This window comes from Podarcis filfolensis, assembly GCF_964270895.1.
Source record: "Podarcis filfolensis genome assembly, chromosome: 3".
NCBI lineage: Eukaryota > Metazoa > Chordata > Lepidosauria > Squamata > Lacertidae > Podarcis > Podarcis filfolensis.
This window is the reverse complement of record NC_139606.1, coordinates 60,181,823-60,196,093: the sequence shown is the minus strand read 5'-3', so window position 1 is coordinate 60,196,093 and position 14,271 is coordinate 60,181,823. Positions and strand designations below refer to the sequence as shown.

General features: G+C 37.6%; 1 protein-coding gene across 44 annotated transcripts in view; it reads right to left on the bottom strand.

Moving 5' to 3' along the window:
* EYA4 (EYA transcriptional coactivator and phosphatase 4) overlaps window positions 1-14,271 on the bottom strand; it is a 117,780-nt gene that overhangs the window by 76,191 nt on the left and 27,318 nt on the right. The gene's annotated exons all lie outside the window — the stretch shown is intronic.

The window sequence follows — 14,271 nt, the reverse complement described above, 5'->3', positions numbered from 1 at the left end:
ATATGTGCTTTCAATAGTACTTTGCATGTTAAGGTAGGAAATAAATATTCTGAGTATTGTCTAATGTTATTGTTATTATTTTTGCAACTATTATTATACTAGCTGCCTTTAGCATATTTTAAGGCATATGTTGCAACAGTTGTGTAAAACAATATTTAATAGTTTTAAAAATAACAATTCAGTTTACTGATGGTCACGTATCGTATTGAGAATTCTGCTTCCCACCCTTTCCTTTAGAATAGGAAGTATAATTTTACACTTTACAAAGATGCAAAATTCAGAAGCTCGGTGGAGAGTTAAAACTGAAGATGGCACTCTCTCCCAACATGAGCACAATCTAGCTTGCTGTGCAGACTTAGCATTTGAGTGAAAGTTACACCTGCAGAACATTGTCGGCACATTGTCCTAGTGCAACATTTAAATGACAGCAGCTTGACTCTGTTAAAGCTAATAAAACATGATTGATGACTCGGATTAAAAAGCTATCTAAGTAGATTAGGATATTTGTGCCATCATTTGACAGCTCCAACACTTTATTATTAGAAAGGATTGCCAGGACCATGAGGGTCATTAATAATGCTTACATTTAGGACCATCTTCCACATTACTTTTTAAAAGACACATGAGTATGCTCTACCCCATGTCCTCAGTGTATTAAAGGAGAGGTAAAGGTAAAGTATATATAATGAAGTACAAGCTGTATTTGTGAAAGGAGAAAAAAAATCCTTACCATATAAATAGCCCTTTATAGACATTATCTCAGCAACTCTGGCAACAACCCTGTAAGGCAGGCTGATACTATGATTCTAATATTACAGAGAACAGAGGTCGAGGTGAAAACAGTAATAGCTTGCCTAAGATCACTAGAGAGTTAATTGTTGGGATGCTGTTTAACTGAGGACTTCCCATTCACAGTCTATTCTGCACTAGAAATATATATAGCACATTCTAGATTTTGAATTTGATGGACATTCTCATGTATCTAAGATCTGGTTGTAACTCAGAAGTGCATAACTTTTATTTTAAAAAGTTACATAGCAAATATATTATGCACACGATTTTTAAAAATCTGCTCCCAAGCTCTCATAGTTATTCTTGGGAATATTATTTACAACTGCCTCTCTCCCATCCCCAAATAATACAGAGCATTTGCACTTCCTTAAACAGGTGCCCCTCAGCTGTAATTATCCGAAGCATTAACATCTCAAGTAATACTCACTTTGTTGCATTAACCAGCATAAACCAGGCCAGACTCTATTACAATAAAAGCCCACTGAAGTATGTTTAAATTCTGAAGGAAGCATATTGTTATAGCCTTGTTTTTTACTGCTACAACAGTCAAAGGGAAACCGAGTAAAAGGTGCAACGCAGTAACAGCAACTAAATCTGTATAAAATAAAACCCACACAAACAACATGTTTGTTCATATGGTACCACAATGCTTTTATAAATTTAACATAGTTTATAATCTGAACATTTATGAAAAATAAAAATACAAAAAAATAACACCAAAAAGCTCAATGTACCCAATGCATATAAAACAAAAATAAATTATTTAGTTTACAGATGGAGATTAAATGTCTTTCAAAATAAAAATGCCCCTGCTCATCTTCTGATGGTATCTCCATGCCAATAAACTGATTTTGCTGGTGAATGCTCTTTTCAGAGAATCCTCGAAACAGAAGTTCTGCAATTGAGAACTCAAGATCACTAGCAAAGAATACTCATATCATTCAAAATAGTTTCTAAGACTCTGTATGGGAAAACAAAGATAGCTGAAGTGGTTTAAAACTACTGCTGAGGTTAAAAAAAATAACAAACAGACCTTCGCTTCAAATTTGCTATCTACAACTATGGCAGAGAATGGGAGGCATTTTTGTTCAACACTGAGGAGAAAGCTAATGGTGATATTCAACAGAGTCATACTCAGAGTAGGCCCACTGAAATCAATAAACAAGGGGCCTACTCTGAAGCTTAGTGAAATCAACGAGGCTACTCTATGACTTAGTTTGATGCAACCCAGTGTAGATAAGGTCCAAAGCTCATGCATGTACAACAGGGGTCATCAATATTTTTTGGACTTGTGGGCACATTTTGAATTTTGAGAGGCTGCACACAAGCAGGACCTGAGTATGACAACATTCTCCCCTTCTGTGGTTACCAGCAAATTGGTATTTAGAAGCATACTGCCTCTGAAAGTGGAAGTAGAACATAGCCATCAGGGTTAGTTGTCAAACTGCCTATTATGGGAACAAATTTAACTATGTGCTGTATGAAGAAGTACTTTATTTTGTATGTCCTGAATCTTCCAACATTTAGCTTCATTAGTAGTCCACAAGTTCTAGTGTTATGAGAAAACAGTAATTATTTTTCTCTGCCCAGTTCCTTTACACCATGCATCATTTTATACATTTCTACCATGTTGCCTTCTACAAGCCTATTCTCTGAACTACAAAAACAGAAATATTGTAACCTGATTTCTTGCTTTGATCTTTTTGGTTACTCTTTCCTGAACCTTTTCCAACTCTACAATATCATTTTTGAGGACGACGACCAGAACTGTACACATTATCCAAAATGTGGTTGCACCATATATTTATATAGCAGCGTTATAATACCAGAGTTTGCCATCATATCCAAAACAATATATTTACAAATGAATGTTGATCTGTAACAGTATACTAATTTTTACTACTTCAAATGTCAAATTCATATTTTATAGCACCTTCAGATGTGAATGTTCAAATAATTCACAGCTTATTTTAGTAATTGAAGCACAGTATATATGGAAGAAGCCAGGTTTCAGGGGGAAAGTTTGTGGCTCTGAAGGTGATTTTTAAAGTCACAGTATTCTATAAGAGTTCCTGTTCAGCAAAACAGAAATAGAGATATACAAGGTGGGGGTGGGGGGTGAGGAGTGGTTTATCAGCTCACAGCTAAAAATTACTAGTGAAGTGGCCACATTTCCTCATACACAGTAAGCCACGATTTATGGCATACCATGATGTGTGAATGATGCCACTGAGAGAAAAAGAAGGGTTACAGATCAACTTCTGAGAAAATATAGCAGGCAAGTGATATAAGACAAAGATTAAGTAATCTGTGTGGAAGAATGAAAAGCTTTACATAAATAGAGACAAAGAAAGAGCAAAATTATAAGATGAAAATATTGGCTAAGATTCAATGGCACTTCCACTCATGCAAGGGGAAGGGTTTCAGATTGCTGCCAAATTCCCCCACAACTGTAGACCCTATTCCACTTGCTTTGGAGGGAACATGGAGTTACAGACAGAAAGGAGGAGGCAGAAAGTACAGTTCACTAAATGGAACTCCACACTCAGCTCTTTGGATCCAAGCCACTGTACATCAAAGAAAAGAGGGAAGAAAATAAAGCACTAGAAATTAGATAACTGCAGAGATGTCCACATTTCAAAAGGAATAACTAAATAAAATTAGCAAAGAAATGGTAGGAACTTGTGTAGTGTTCTCTTATGCCAGCCTTTTTTAATTGCCTTTAAAATGAGATCCTTTGTCATAACTATCTGAAATGTGCTAAATTTCCTAACGTCAAGATTACTAGGAAGCCTACAAATTTCATACCACTAGATAGGAAACGATACTATGCTACAAGTAGCAGAAAATTGGCTGAGTTTCCCCTTAAAGAAAAACAAAAAGGGGATGAGTTTGAAAAATCAAAAAATGAAAACTAAATGAATGCCATTTGAATGGCTGGAGGAATGAAACTACTTTTTGTTTGCATATCCTAAAACATAAAGCTATGTGAATGTGCAAGAAGGACAGAAATGTAGGGGATAGGACTCACAAATGTTTCGAAAATAGAGGTATATTTGAAAGTACACTTTCAAAGAAAGTAAATAGAAATACTAATATAATATATATTATCCTTTTAAAAGAAAAAAATAGCAAAGGAAGTGATAAGATAAAATATTAAAGTCTGCTTCAAGTTAAGATTCAGGTACAGTGGTACCTCAGGATGCAAACGGGATCCGTTCCGAAGCCCCGTTCGCATCCTGAACAGAATGTAAGACGTGACAGCGCATCTGCGCGGGTCGCGTTCCGCCGCTTCCGCGCATGCCGTCATTTTGACTGTCTGCGCATGCGCAAGCAACGAAACCTGGAAGTAACACACTCCGTTACTTCTGGGTCACCGCAGAGCGCAACCCGAAAGCGTTCAACCTGAAGCGTATTTATCCTGAGGTATGACTGTACTTGTAGATGCCCAAGATGGGAAACAAAAATAGGGAGAGAACAATGCCTGTGTGCATGTGTGTGCACATAAAGTTTCTTAAACAAGCTTAAAGGGGGGGGGGGGAGAAAATGCATTAATTGCACTTAGTTCCCACTGAAATCAACCAAACTTTAGTCATGACTTACCTGTCCCATTTATTTCAATGGGTTCTAAGCAAGCCCAGATAATTATGAAAAGTATTTGTGCAATTGTACAAGATATTGAAGGTAAATAAAAGTGTTAGAGCAGCTTATAGCCTAAAAGCAGAACTTATTTATTTAAAGTATTTATAAGCTCTCCTCTCAAGGCAGCTTCTAATTCACAATAAATATTCTTTCATCAATTTAAAACTATAAAACTCTTTAACAATAGAGTTGATAGAGAACAAGAACTTGCAACATTTATCACAAACTGTATTCAGTCCAGTAAGAACAGGAAAAAGCAGGAACACACCAAAAGTAATTAACCAAAGCATGTGTGCCCAAAGCATATGTGTAAACAGAGAACGGGAGAAGCACTGCAGCCTGAATACAATATGTCCTTACATGTCGAAAACAACAAGAGACCTTCAGAATGAAATTTTGATACTGGCAATTTGAGGTAGGGCCGTGTGTGAATACTATATTTGAGGTGGAATTGATATCATCAGTACATGACATGCTATCACAATGGAAAACGCACTGTTCTCTTAATAGGGAGTGCCTACAGCTGATATCTAACATAAGTCAGGCTCCCTGAAATCAATGGATGCAAGTGCAATCCTGTCAATGATTTGACTTTAAATATGGCAAATGTTGGATATGAAATGTTGTTTTTACTGGTGAGCATTCTTTCCCAGCATTTCCTGGAGAATATGCACCAGTGTGATAGTTTGCATATCTGTGGGAGTTAGTTTAAAAAGTTCCACCTTGACATGGAGTAAAATGAGGATTTTGCCAGTTTAAATGCTTTAAAATATTATGTTTAAATGTATCATTTCAAATAAAGGAATTATACAAACATGCATCCCTCAAAGAATGGGGGGAAACTAACAAGCAGTTGGGTTTTTATTGCACATCCCTAGTTATATGTTCAGAACATTGAGAATTTGCACTGAGAACAGAGTTCATACCCTGGCAATAGGAAAACATGATGGTTGGAGCAAAAGCTCCTTCCATTTTTGCAATGGAACCTTTGGATCCAACCCATTTATTCTAACATTATCCATTTACAGACATTTCCAGCTTTCCTATACTCCAAGGGGAGGCAGAGGTATGTCAAATCTTATTACCTTAAGAGCATGGGAAAGTTGGAAATGCCTGAAAACATCTAAAGTTTAGAAAACAGTTCAATATGGAGAATTTAAAAACTGGATCCATTAAGGGATAGGGTCTTTCTACTCTGAAGATTTATTCTCAGAAAATGAGTTCCTTCCATTTGTGAAACCAAACTTTTAGATCCTGAAGCTTTAACATTATTTTATACATATCTGAAGGAGTATTAAAAATTACCGGTACATTTCTAAAAATATGAGTTTCACTAAAATTTATTTCCAATTTCTGCTTCAAATGTACACACACAATGCATATCTTTACCACAAAGAGAAAATATTATCACTTATATTCCCATCACAAATAGGATCTGTGAGCAAGGCATATCTTATGACGGTCCCACAATCCACTGGACTCTGGATTTTGTCACAATGCAGTTAAAGTCAGAAAAAAAACACTTCAGCATATCCTTAACAGTAGCAGGACACAGTCAGGCATGAAACAGGCAACCTGCCCAGGCTGGGGGGGGGGCACACTAAATTCCTGTCAAGTTTATTCACCCAGCTCCTAAATATATAGCATCAGAAAAAAATATAAAACTCTAAAGCTATACAAAATAGTATGCTTATGTCTTCAATCTTTTGGGCATCCTAGTTTATTATAGTTTAGGCCCTATTTAGACATCTCTGCAAATGGGCAATTCATTTATTAAAAATAATAAATGGAGGAAATCAGTGTTCTGGAGTAATAAACCTCTTGTAAAGACACAAACCATCTTATTACTTCAAAGTCCTAGTAATAAAAACCAGGCTGGACTTTTGAACTTGGGAGAATTTTTTTTTGCAAAAGGGCGATTCCAAAGTATGGTGCAAAAACAGTGGAGTTCATATCCGCCTACAAATGATGGGAAATGTGGTCTTTCTAGAAGTTCAACAGCAGTTAGGCTAATGGTCTGGGAATTGTCTTGACTTCATGCCAGTACAATTAAGGATCCACACAAAGTTAGAGCCTGTCAGTATAAAGTGAACATGTTTTTCAGAAGTGTGTTTGCCTAGCTAGATTTGCTCAAGCGACCTATATTTAATTTGGCACAATACTAAAGATTTGGGACCGAACTATTATATATTTGTAGAAAGAATGGGAGAGTCTATTGAATTGTAGACTAACTGCTGGAACTCCTGTATCTGTCATTTAAAGAGCCAAATGTAAAACCTTTAAAAACAATTCATCTTTCTTTACACCGTTCCAAAAGAGAAACTGAAATCAACCAAATCAATTACCTTCCTTTTAAAAAGAAAATTCCTTTTAACTCTCAGGTAAATACATCATGCCAAAAAAAAAATCTTGAGTTTGAGTCATAAGGAGAAGCGTATTTTTTTGCTTGCTTTACTGTTAGGGGAAAATATTTTTTACAGCCTCCAGCTAAGCAAATGCTTTAAACATACCACAGTAAATTAAATTAATATTCTTTAAAACATTTTCAGCCTAAATTCAAACACAATGGGTGAAATCCCATGCTGCTGTTCTGCTTGTAGAACAATTTTTGATACAGTGAAAGCATCTGCTTATGTAAAAGAGAGTAAGTAATTTTCTCAAATGGCTTGTTCACCCTGAAGCCTCCTGTCCCAGGTTCCAGTCGTGCTCCCCAACCTGTGAGATGTGAAAACTGTGCAGATGGATCGCAAGCTTTATAAGTAAATCCAAAAGACTTATAGCTCTTAATTCTCAACCTCTTCCAACTTTTAGTTTTGTTGGCATATTGTAATGCTGTGTTGACACTTGTAACTGAAAGCTGGAACAATACCAGTCTTACATTTTAACCATTCAAAACCACTAGTTTGCGGCTGGTCCAGTGATGGTCCACCACATGGTACTCATAGAAGAAATTGTTTTGACTGTTACAGCATGCTTTTGATATGCAGGTGCTTAAGGCAGCCCCTGGACACCATTAGTAAGCTGTAATAGCCACTCAGAACAACTCCCCATGCAAGCACTATGTGGTAAATCATCACAAGACCTGCTAACTAACAGGGTTAGTTAATGGTTGTCAAGGGTGATTTGAAGTTTGTTTGGTCAAAATTTGTCCACTACTTCTCTGCTGAAGAAACAGAGAGGTTTGCGTGGTGTCATTCTGAAGTCACAAAGTTGAGTGGTGTCACTCTAATGTCACAAAGTTGGGGCACAGGAAACTGAGGCAGCAAAGGAGAATCTGATTAAATTGCCTTCCCATCTCTTACATTGCTTTTTTGCCAAGTAAAAAGTTAGGTAAAGACTATTTTGGGTACTACTAGATTGAAGAAATAATCCTTAGAGGAAAAGGGCTTCAGCCTGCAGTTACAGAGCACTTATTTACTATGTTAATTACTTCAAGTGATCTTTTCAATATGCATTGTTGGCAGTACTATAATTTCTGAACTAAGAGGCACAGTCAACTATGTGTAGTAAGTGGAATAAGTATGAAATGTTTGGACAAAACCCCTTAAATTCTACTAAACACACACGAAATAAAACAACCCCTGAACGCAAGAACAGAACAGAGATAAATACAACTGAAAAGTGTAATGCAACCAAACACTTGAAAGAATGAGCCATGGTATTAGTGTAACACATAAAAGGTTATTACAACATGCCATGCAGGGGCACAGAGAGGGGCAAGATATGAAAAAAGTGAATTTGGAAAATTCTAACTTTAATATGGAGTGACTAAGATTACTAAATCCCTAGATTTACCTCTAAGTGGAAATATTCCACTGGTCACATAACACGTTCTTCTTTCACCTTCAGTGTATATACACAGACTGAAAGTACGTTTTGGCAAAATGTAACAGAAAAAAAAACCTTTATAAAAGGATTTAAAAGCAAAGAGCATTTGGAAGATGGTTAATTGACTCCTCTTACTGGCTGTATTCACATGTTACAATAAGTGAGAGTTGACTTACTTCTTGTGGTTTATTGTGAATAAGTGGCCTGCTCAAGCACACTGGCCAACCTTTCCACAGTCACAGACAGAAACAAAATCAGAAGACTGCAATTAAGCTTGGTTTTCTGTGACATTTGAACCCAGGATCTTGGTTTGTTGCTCCCTAACAAGCCAGGATTGCTAGTCATAGTTTATTGTTGGTTTGTGAATCTTGCTTGTTAGAGACCAGCAAACCAGGATTATGAACTTGGAGGTCACAGGAAGCCAAACTTAATTGAGGCTTTCTGATTTTCTTCTCCTACTTGTGCCAGGGGAAAAGTGAGGAAGAAGTGATTGGGCGCTATGAACCAGAATAATACTCATTCCCATTAACCACAGTGAGTCAGCAATTCTGGATTATTGTGATTCAAATACAGCCATTGGCTCTTGCTGATTTGTCTAGCAATACTCACTCCTGCTTACTTTTAGGATTTGGGATAGGCGTAGAATGTAATAGGAAAACAGTTCTCTAGCATCCTAATGTCTAAGGCAAAGTACCAAAAGGATAAGAAGCATTTAACTGGTGATCCACCAGAAATCCATTTCATCACAGACAACTAGAAAAACTTGTAGCAAGAAAGAAGGCCTACTCTAAATTTAATCTGCAAAATTAGAAATCTTTCCTTTGCGTAATTCATGAAATGGCTATTTAAACTATTTACAGAAAAGATTATTTGGTAATTCTCAGGCAACAAATCAGAGTTTTATTTGACAACTTTTAATTATTACCACTAGGCAAATACTGAACATTTATAATCTACAGATAATATAGACTATTCACCATAGACCTTATCTCTGAATTGCTCAACCTAACTGGGTTTTAGATTAGAACCTCTTCAACCACACTCTTTCCTCTAAATACCTTTGGTCTGACATCTGTCATCTGCCAAGAACCCACCATATCCTCCACTTCCCATTTTCAACTCAAGGGTATTTTCACATGTAAGGTTTAAAGTAAGGGGTGACTGTAAAGAACTTTATTAGTGTCCCTAGGCAGGAGCCTTACAGTCTGAGCTTTCTTTCTTTTTTTTTAAAAAAAGTAAGTCTCTGGCCCTCCTAGAATTATAGAATTGTAGAGTTGGAAGGGACCCAAAGGGCCATCTAGTCCAGCCCACTGCAATGAAATAAAATTATTAAACAAAGTGTGTGGGTATCCTTCAAAGAGATTCTAGGACAGAGCTTTCCAAACTTTTCATGTTCGTGGCACACTTTTTAGACATGTCTTGTTTCACAACTTAGTAATTCAGTTTTCCTAGCAAATGGGACATTAAACTAAGCCCTTTCCAGCCCCGGGAAGAGCTCAGGGAGCGTTCGCGCAATACACCTACACACTGCAGCCGACACACTAATATGTCACAAAACTGTTTGGAAAGCTCTGTTCTAGGAAATGAGCCCATTCAGCTGGCCCTGCCTGTGAATGTTATTAGCCAATTAGTGAAATTGTGATTGATAAGTGAGATGTTTGGACACCAGGCAAATGAAATCACAGGGGTCCTAAGGACCTACTGTTTCCCCGCTTTAGCGCACTTTTCCTGCTTCTGTCTTGTTTTTTTAATAGCCCTGGGAATCTCCATAGTTCTCCCTCTTTCTTGTGGTGGGTTCATCTGAGATAAAGGACTACCTGGAGAGGAAGTCCCTTTGTGGGTAGAGGTTAAAGAAACACCTCCCCAAATGACAAATGCAAAATGTGAAAAATTTGCAAAGAGGCTCAGGTATGGCTCCTGCTGTGGTAAATGGTATTGCAAACTTGCAGTGATGTACACAAGCCTAGATTTGTCCATCTGTCCCTCCCCTTGATCCTCTTAAATGTCCTCATAAACGGCTTTGGAAACAATTCTGTACCTAGTTAAGCAGTTTAAAGTGCCATTGTGGGCAAGACATCACTATTTTATTTTACAATATAAACCCAAATATTTAGTTTTCCAGTAAATTTACACCACTCTTTCAAACTTACTATAAACACTAACTAGTATGCTACACCAACAGTGACAGTGAAATTTATTAACAAATAATTGAGTATAGGATCATAGTCTAAATAAGATATATTATGGCACTGCAGAAAGGCCAATAACGCTTCATAAAAAGTATTACTGCAGTGAAGTAGGTCCTCAATTAGAAACAGCAGACACAGCCTTCATTTATTATTTATGCTGCTTTGTGCCTATGTCAGCTCCTGATTAATAATTAATTTTAATCTCATTATGGCAGATTTTATTACAGGCTAATTTAATTAAATGGTGAATTGGCTCCCAGATGTCACCATTTGTGCAATCTTTTAAATAAAGCTGACGATGACACAGATTTCAGGGGGGTGGGGGGTGTCCCAAATTAAAAAAATGCAGAACTCAACCAATTCCAACATTTTACCAGTGGGATATGTAATGGAACCTCCCACATATCCAAATAAAGATACAGACACAAATGTTCCAAGTGTCACATTTTTAATTCACATGGTCAGTAATACATGATATAGGACTAACCTATGCACACAATGCTGCGTTCTGCCTTCTGAGTAATACCCCTCCCCACCTTCTCACTATATAGAAGGATCTGGCAACTTTTGTTTCAGTGTATCTGAAGAAGTGTGCATGCACACGAAAGCTCATACCAAGAACTAACTTAGTTGGTCTTTAAGGTGCTACTGGAAGAAAAAAAAATTTTTTTGTTTTGACTATGGCAGACCAACACGGCTACCTATCTGTAAATGCTGCGTTGCACACTCAATTAGTTAGCAGTTTGCCATTTATTAAGATCTGAGATAAAGAAGCTATGGAAGGGAGTCCCTTTTAAGTTAAAATATGAATAGTTGCTTGTCTCCAGCACTGATTAAAACACACATATCTACAGTGGTACCTCTGGTTACGAACTTAATTCGTTTTGGAGGTCCGTTCTTAAGCTGAAACCATTCTTAACCTGAAGTACCACTTTAGCTAATGGGGCCTCCCACTGCCGCTGTGCAATTTCTGTTCTCATCCTGTGGTTAGGTTCTTTACCTGAGGTACTACTTCCGGGTTAGTGGAGTCTGTAACCCGAAGTGTTTATAACCCAAGGTACCACTGCATTTCTAGGCAAAACAGAATGCAATGTGTTTTAATATTAATTTAAGCTTCACTAACACTAAACTCAAATATTTTATATGCTGTAGACATAACTAATACAGAAAACTAAGCGAATTTTACTTTTCTGAATCACTAATATCTCAGGTGATTGAACACCTACTTGAATGTATTAAAATGCTTAAGCAATTAGAGACTTTTTTAAAAAAGAAGTCCAGAAATTATGCATATTAAGAATTATAGAAGTAAGCAGAGTATCATACTGGAGAAGGGGCAAATGTCTCACCTACAAAATCCACCTTGCTTCAAAGCACTGCATTATTATCCACACCGCTATGGAAGCACAGCACTTAGGGTATAAGTGCAGGATTCACATAATTTAAAAAAGAGTGCCACATCTTTTGGTTTCCTCTATTACCATGTTTCACAAATCCACCAACTATTTTTGCAATCCTGAACTAGGATTGTAAAATAAAGACAGGGAGTTCTAAATTCACAGTAGGATTCAGATATCTAGAAAAACTATTCAAGCTTTTCTGTTTGACTGCTGTCAACACAAGCCATCGATGGAGCTGTAACCTTAGAATCCACCATTGTTGCTCTCCCTTGTAGACGGCAAACATTGTTACAGGCTGAGTAGCAATCACTTACTGGTGATACAATTGGTTGCCAATTCAAGCTCTAGGTAACTCTATAGGATAATTACTAGTCTTACCCAAGTTGCTACCAGCTAGAAAGTTACCAGGAAACCTGTGAAGTTTGACTTGTTAGCCATCAACATAATAGTTATGCACTAGTTACAAAAGCAAATTAATTTGGTTATACAGAGGCAACCACTAATGTAATCATCTTTCTTTAAACAAGAATTACAAATCTTTGTATTGCTTCTCTCTTCCACAGATAGGGGGGACTATGAGCTTAAGAGGAAACTACACCATTAGGTTTAGCAATTATTCAACCATTCATTATGTGTTTTGCGCACATTTTCCATCATGACAATAAACTTCATATTAAAAAATTAAAACACATTGTGATCCTCAGAGGCAAAGAGAAACTGTTCAGAAGCTGATGAAAGGTATAAAGGGAGTTCTGATGAGCTGTTCATATTAGGCAGGACTGAATCTGAGGCTTTTATCCAAGTGGCCCTGTCTAATTAGATACAGCAGGTAATACAAGATAAAGGGCCTTTTTAGCTGTGGTTCCCCAGTTATAGAATGCCCCCTTCAGAGTCTTGTATTTCATGTTGTGTTCACTGTGGTGTTTACCCTAATGAATGGGGATAAGGCAATCAATGACTATAAGCCATAATGACTAAATGGCACCTATAGGATCAGAGGTGGTAGGACTCACAACACCAGTTGCTGGGAGACAACAGCAGACAAGATCTATTGTTTGTATTCTGCTTGTGGGCTTCCCATAAGCATCTGCTTTGCCTGTGGGAAACAGGATGCTAGAATTCTCAAAACAATGTGATGAAAAATATTGTATTTTTACTAATAACTTGGAGTTATTAAAAGAATCAACATTTCTGTTGATAGCAGTTATAACTACTGCTGATCCACCTTAGTTTGTTTTCATCATCACTATTGCTTCTTGCATCTTCACAATGTACATTACTCTCCTCAATTGTATTCCCATCCCATTTCAAATACAGTATTATATAAATTCAGTATAAAACAAAACAAGATAAAAATCAACAAGCATAACCAAACAAAATGCAGTGCAGTTTAAAACAGCAGCAAAATACAGAATTAAATCAATATTTCAGATGATGGTGGGACCTGAAACAGAGCCTGTAAAGTTAAATGTAGGCTCCAGGCAAGCTCATGGAGGGTGGACAGGGGATATGGTTCCCAAGTTATTGTGGCTGCTGCTTTTTGAGAGGAGCAGAAGAAAGGCAGTGGGGCACTCAGCAGGTATGCACACAGTGGATGTCAATCCAACCCTCCTGCCAACACACCCACAACTGGGAAGCTCTCTGTTGCTTTTAACTTTCCCTCCCAAAAAATGACAGCAACACAAGGTGATGGAAAGCCAGGAGAGCAATGCAGCCCCACCAGTGCTATCCACTCTTGCTTTCGTAAGGTAAAGGTAAAAAAGGTAAAGGACTCCTAGACGGTTAAGTCCAGTCAAAGGCGACTATGGGGTTGCGATGCTCATCTCGCTTTCAGGCCAAGGGAGCCAGCATTTGTCCACAGGCAGCTTTTGGGGTCAAGCGGCCAGCATGACTAAACTGCTTCTGGCGCAACAGAACACTGTGACGGAAACCAGAGTGCACGGAAACGCTGTTTATCTTCCCGCCGCAGCGGTACCTATTTATCTACTTGCACTGGCATGCTTTTGAACTGCTAGGTTGGCAGGAGCTGGGACAGAGCAACAGGAGTTCTTTCATAACACAGCAAGCACCTGTATTATTCTTATTCTTAAGGATTTCTAATGTCAGCTCCCGGGGGGGGGGAGGGGGTTAATGCATGGCTTACCCCATCCTTAGTCTCATAAAAGGATTATTCATGGCAGCACTAAAAAAAAAAACACCTCTAGAACTAACACAATTCTATATGGATCCCCAGCCTGCTAAAATTAATGCACAGCTGATTTAATCATCTTTGAATGATTCTGAGAATAGATCTTTGGTGGTCTAAGAAAGAAAAGGAAACCTTAAGGTTACACTGCAGTCTGTGTTTCTCTGTCTCTCTCAGACCCACAGTGCCAACTGCAGAGCAATAGGTATGGCATAGGGAGTTTTCATAATTTAAT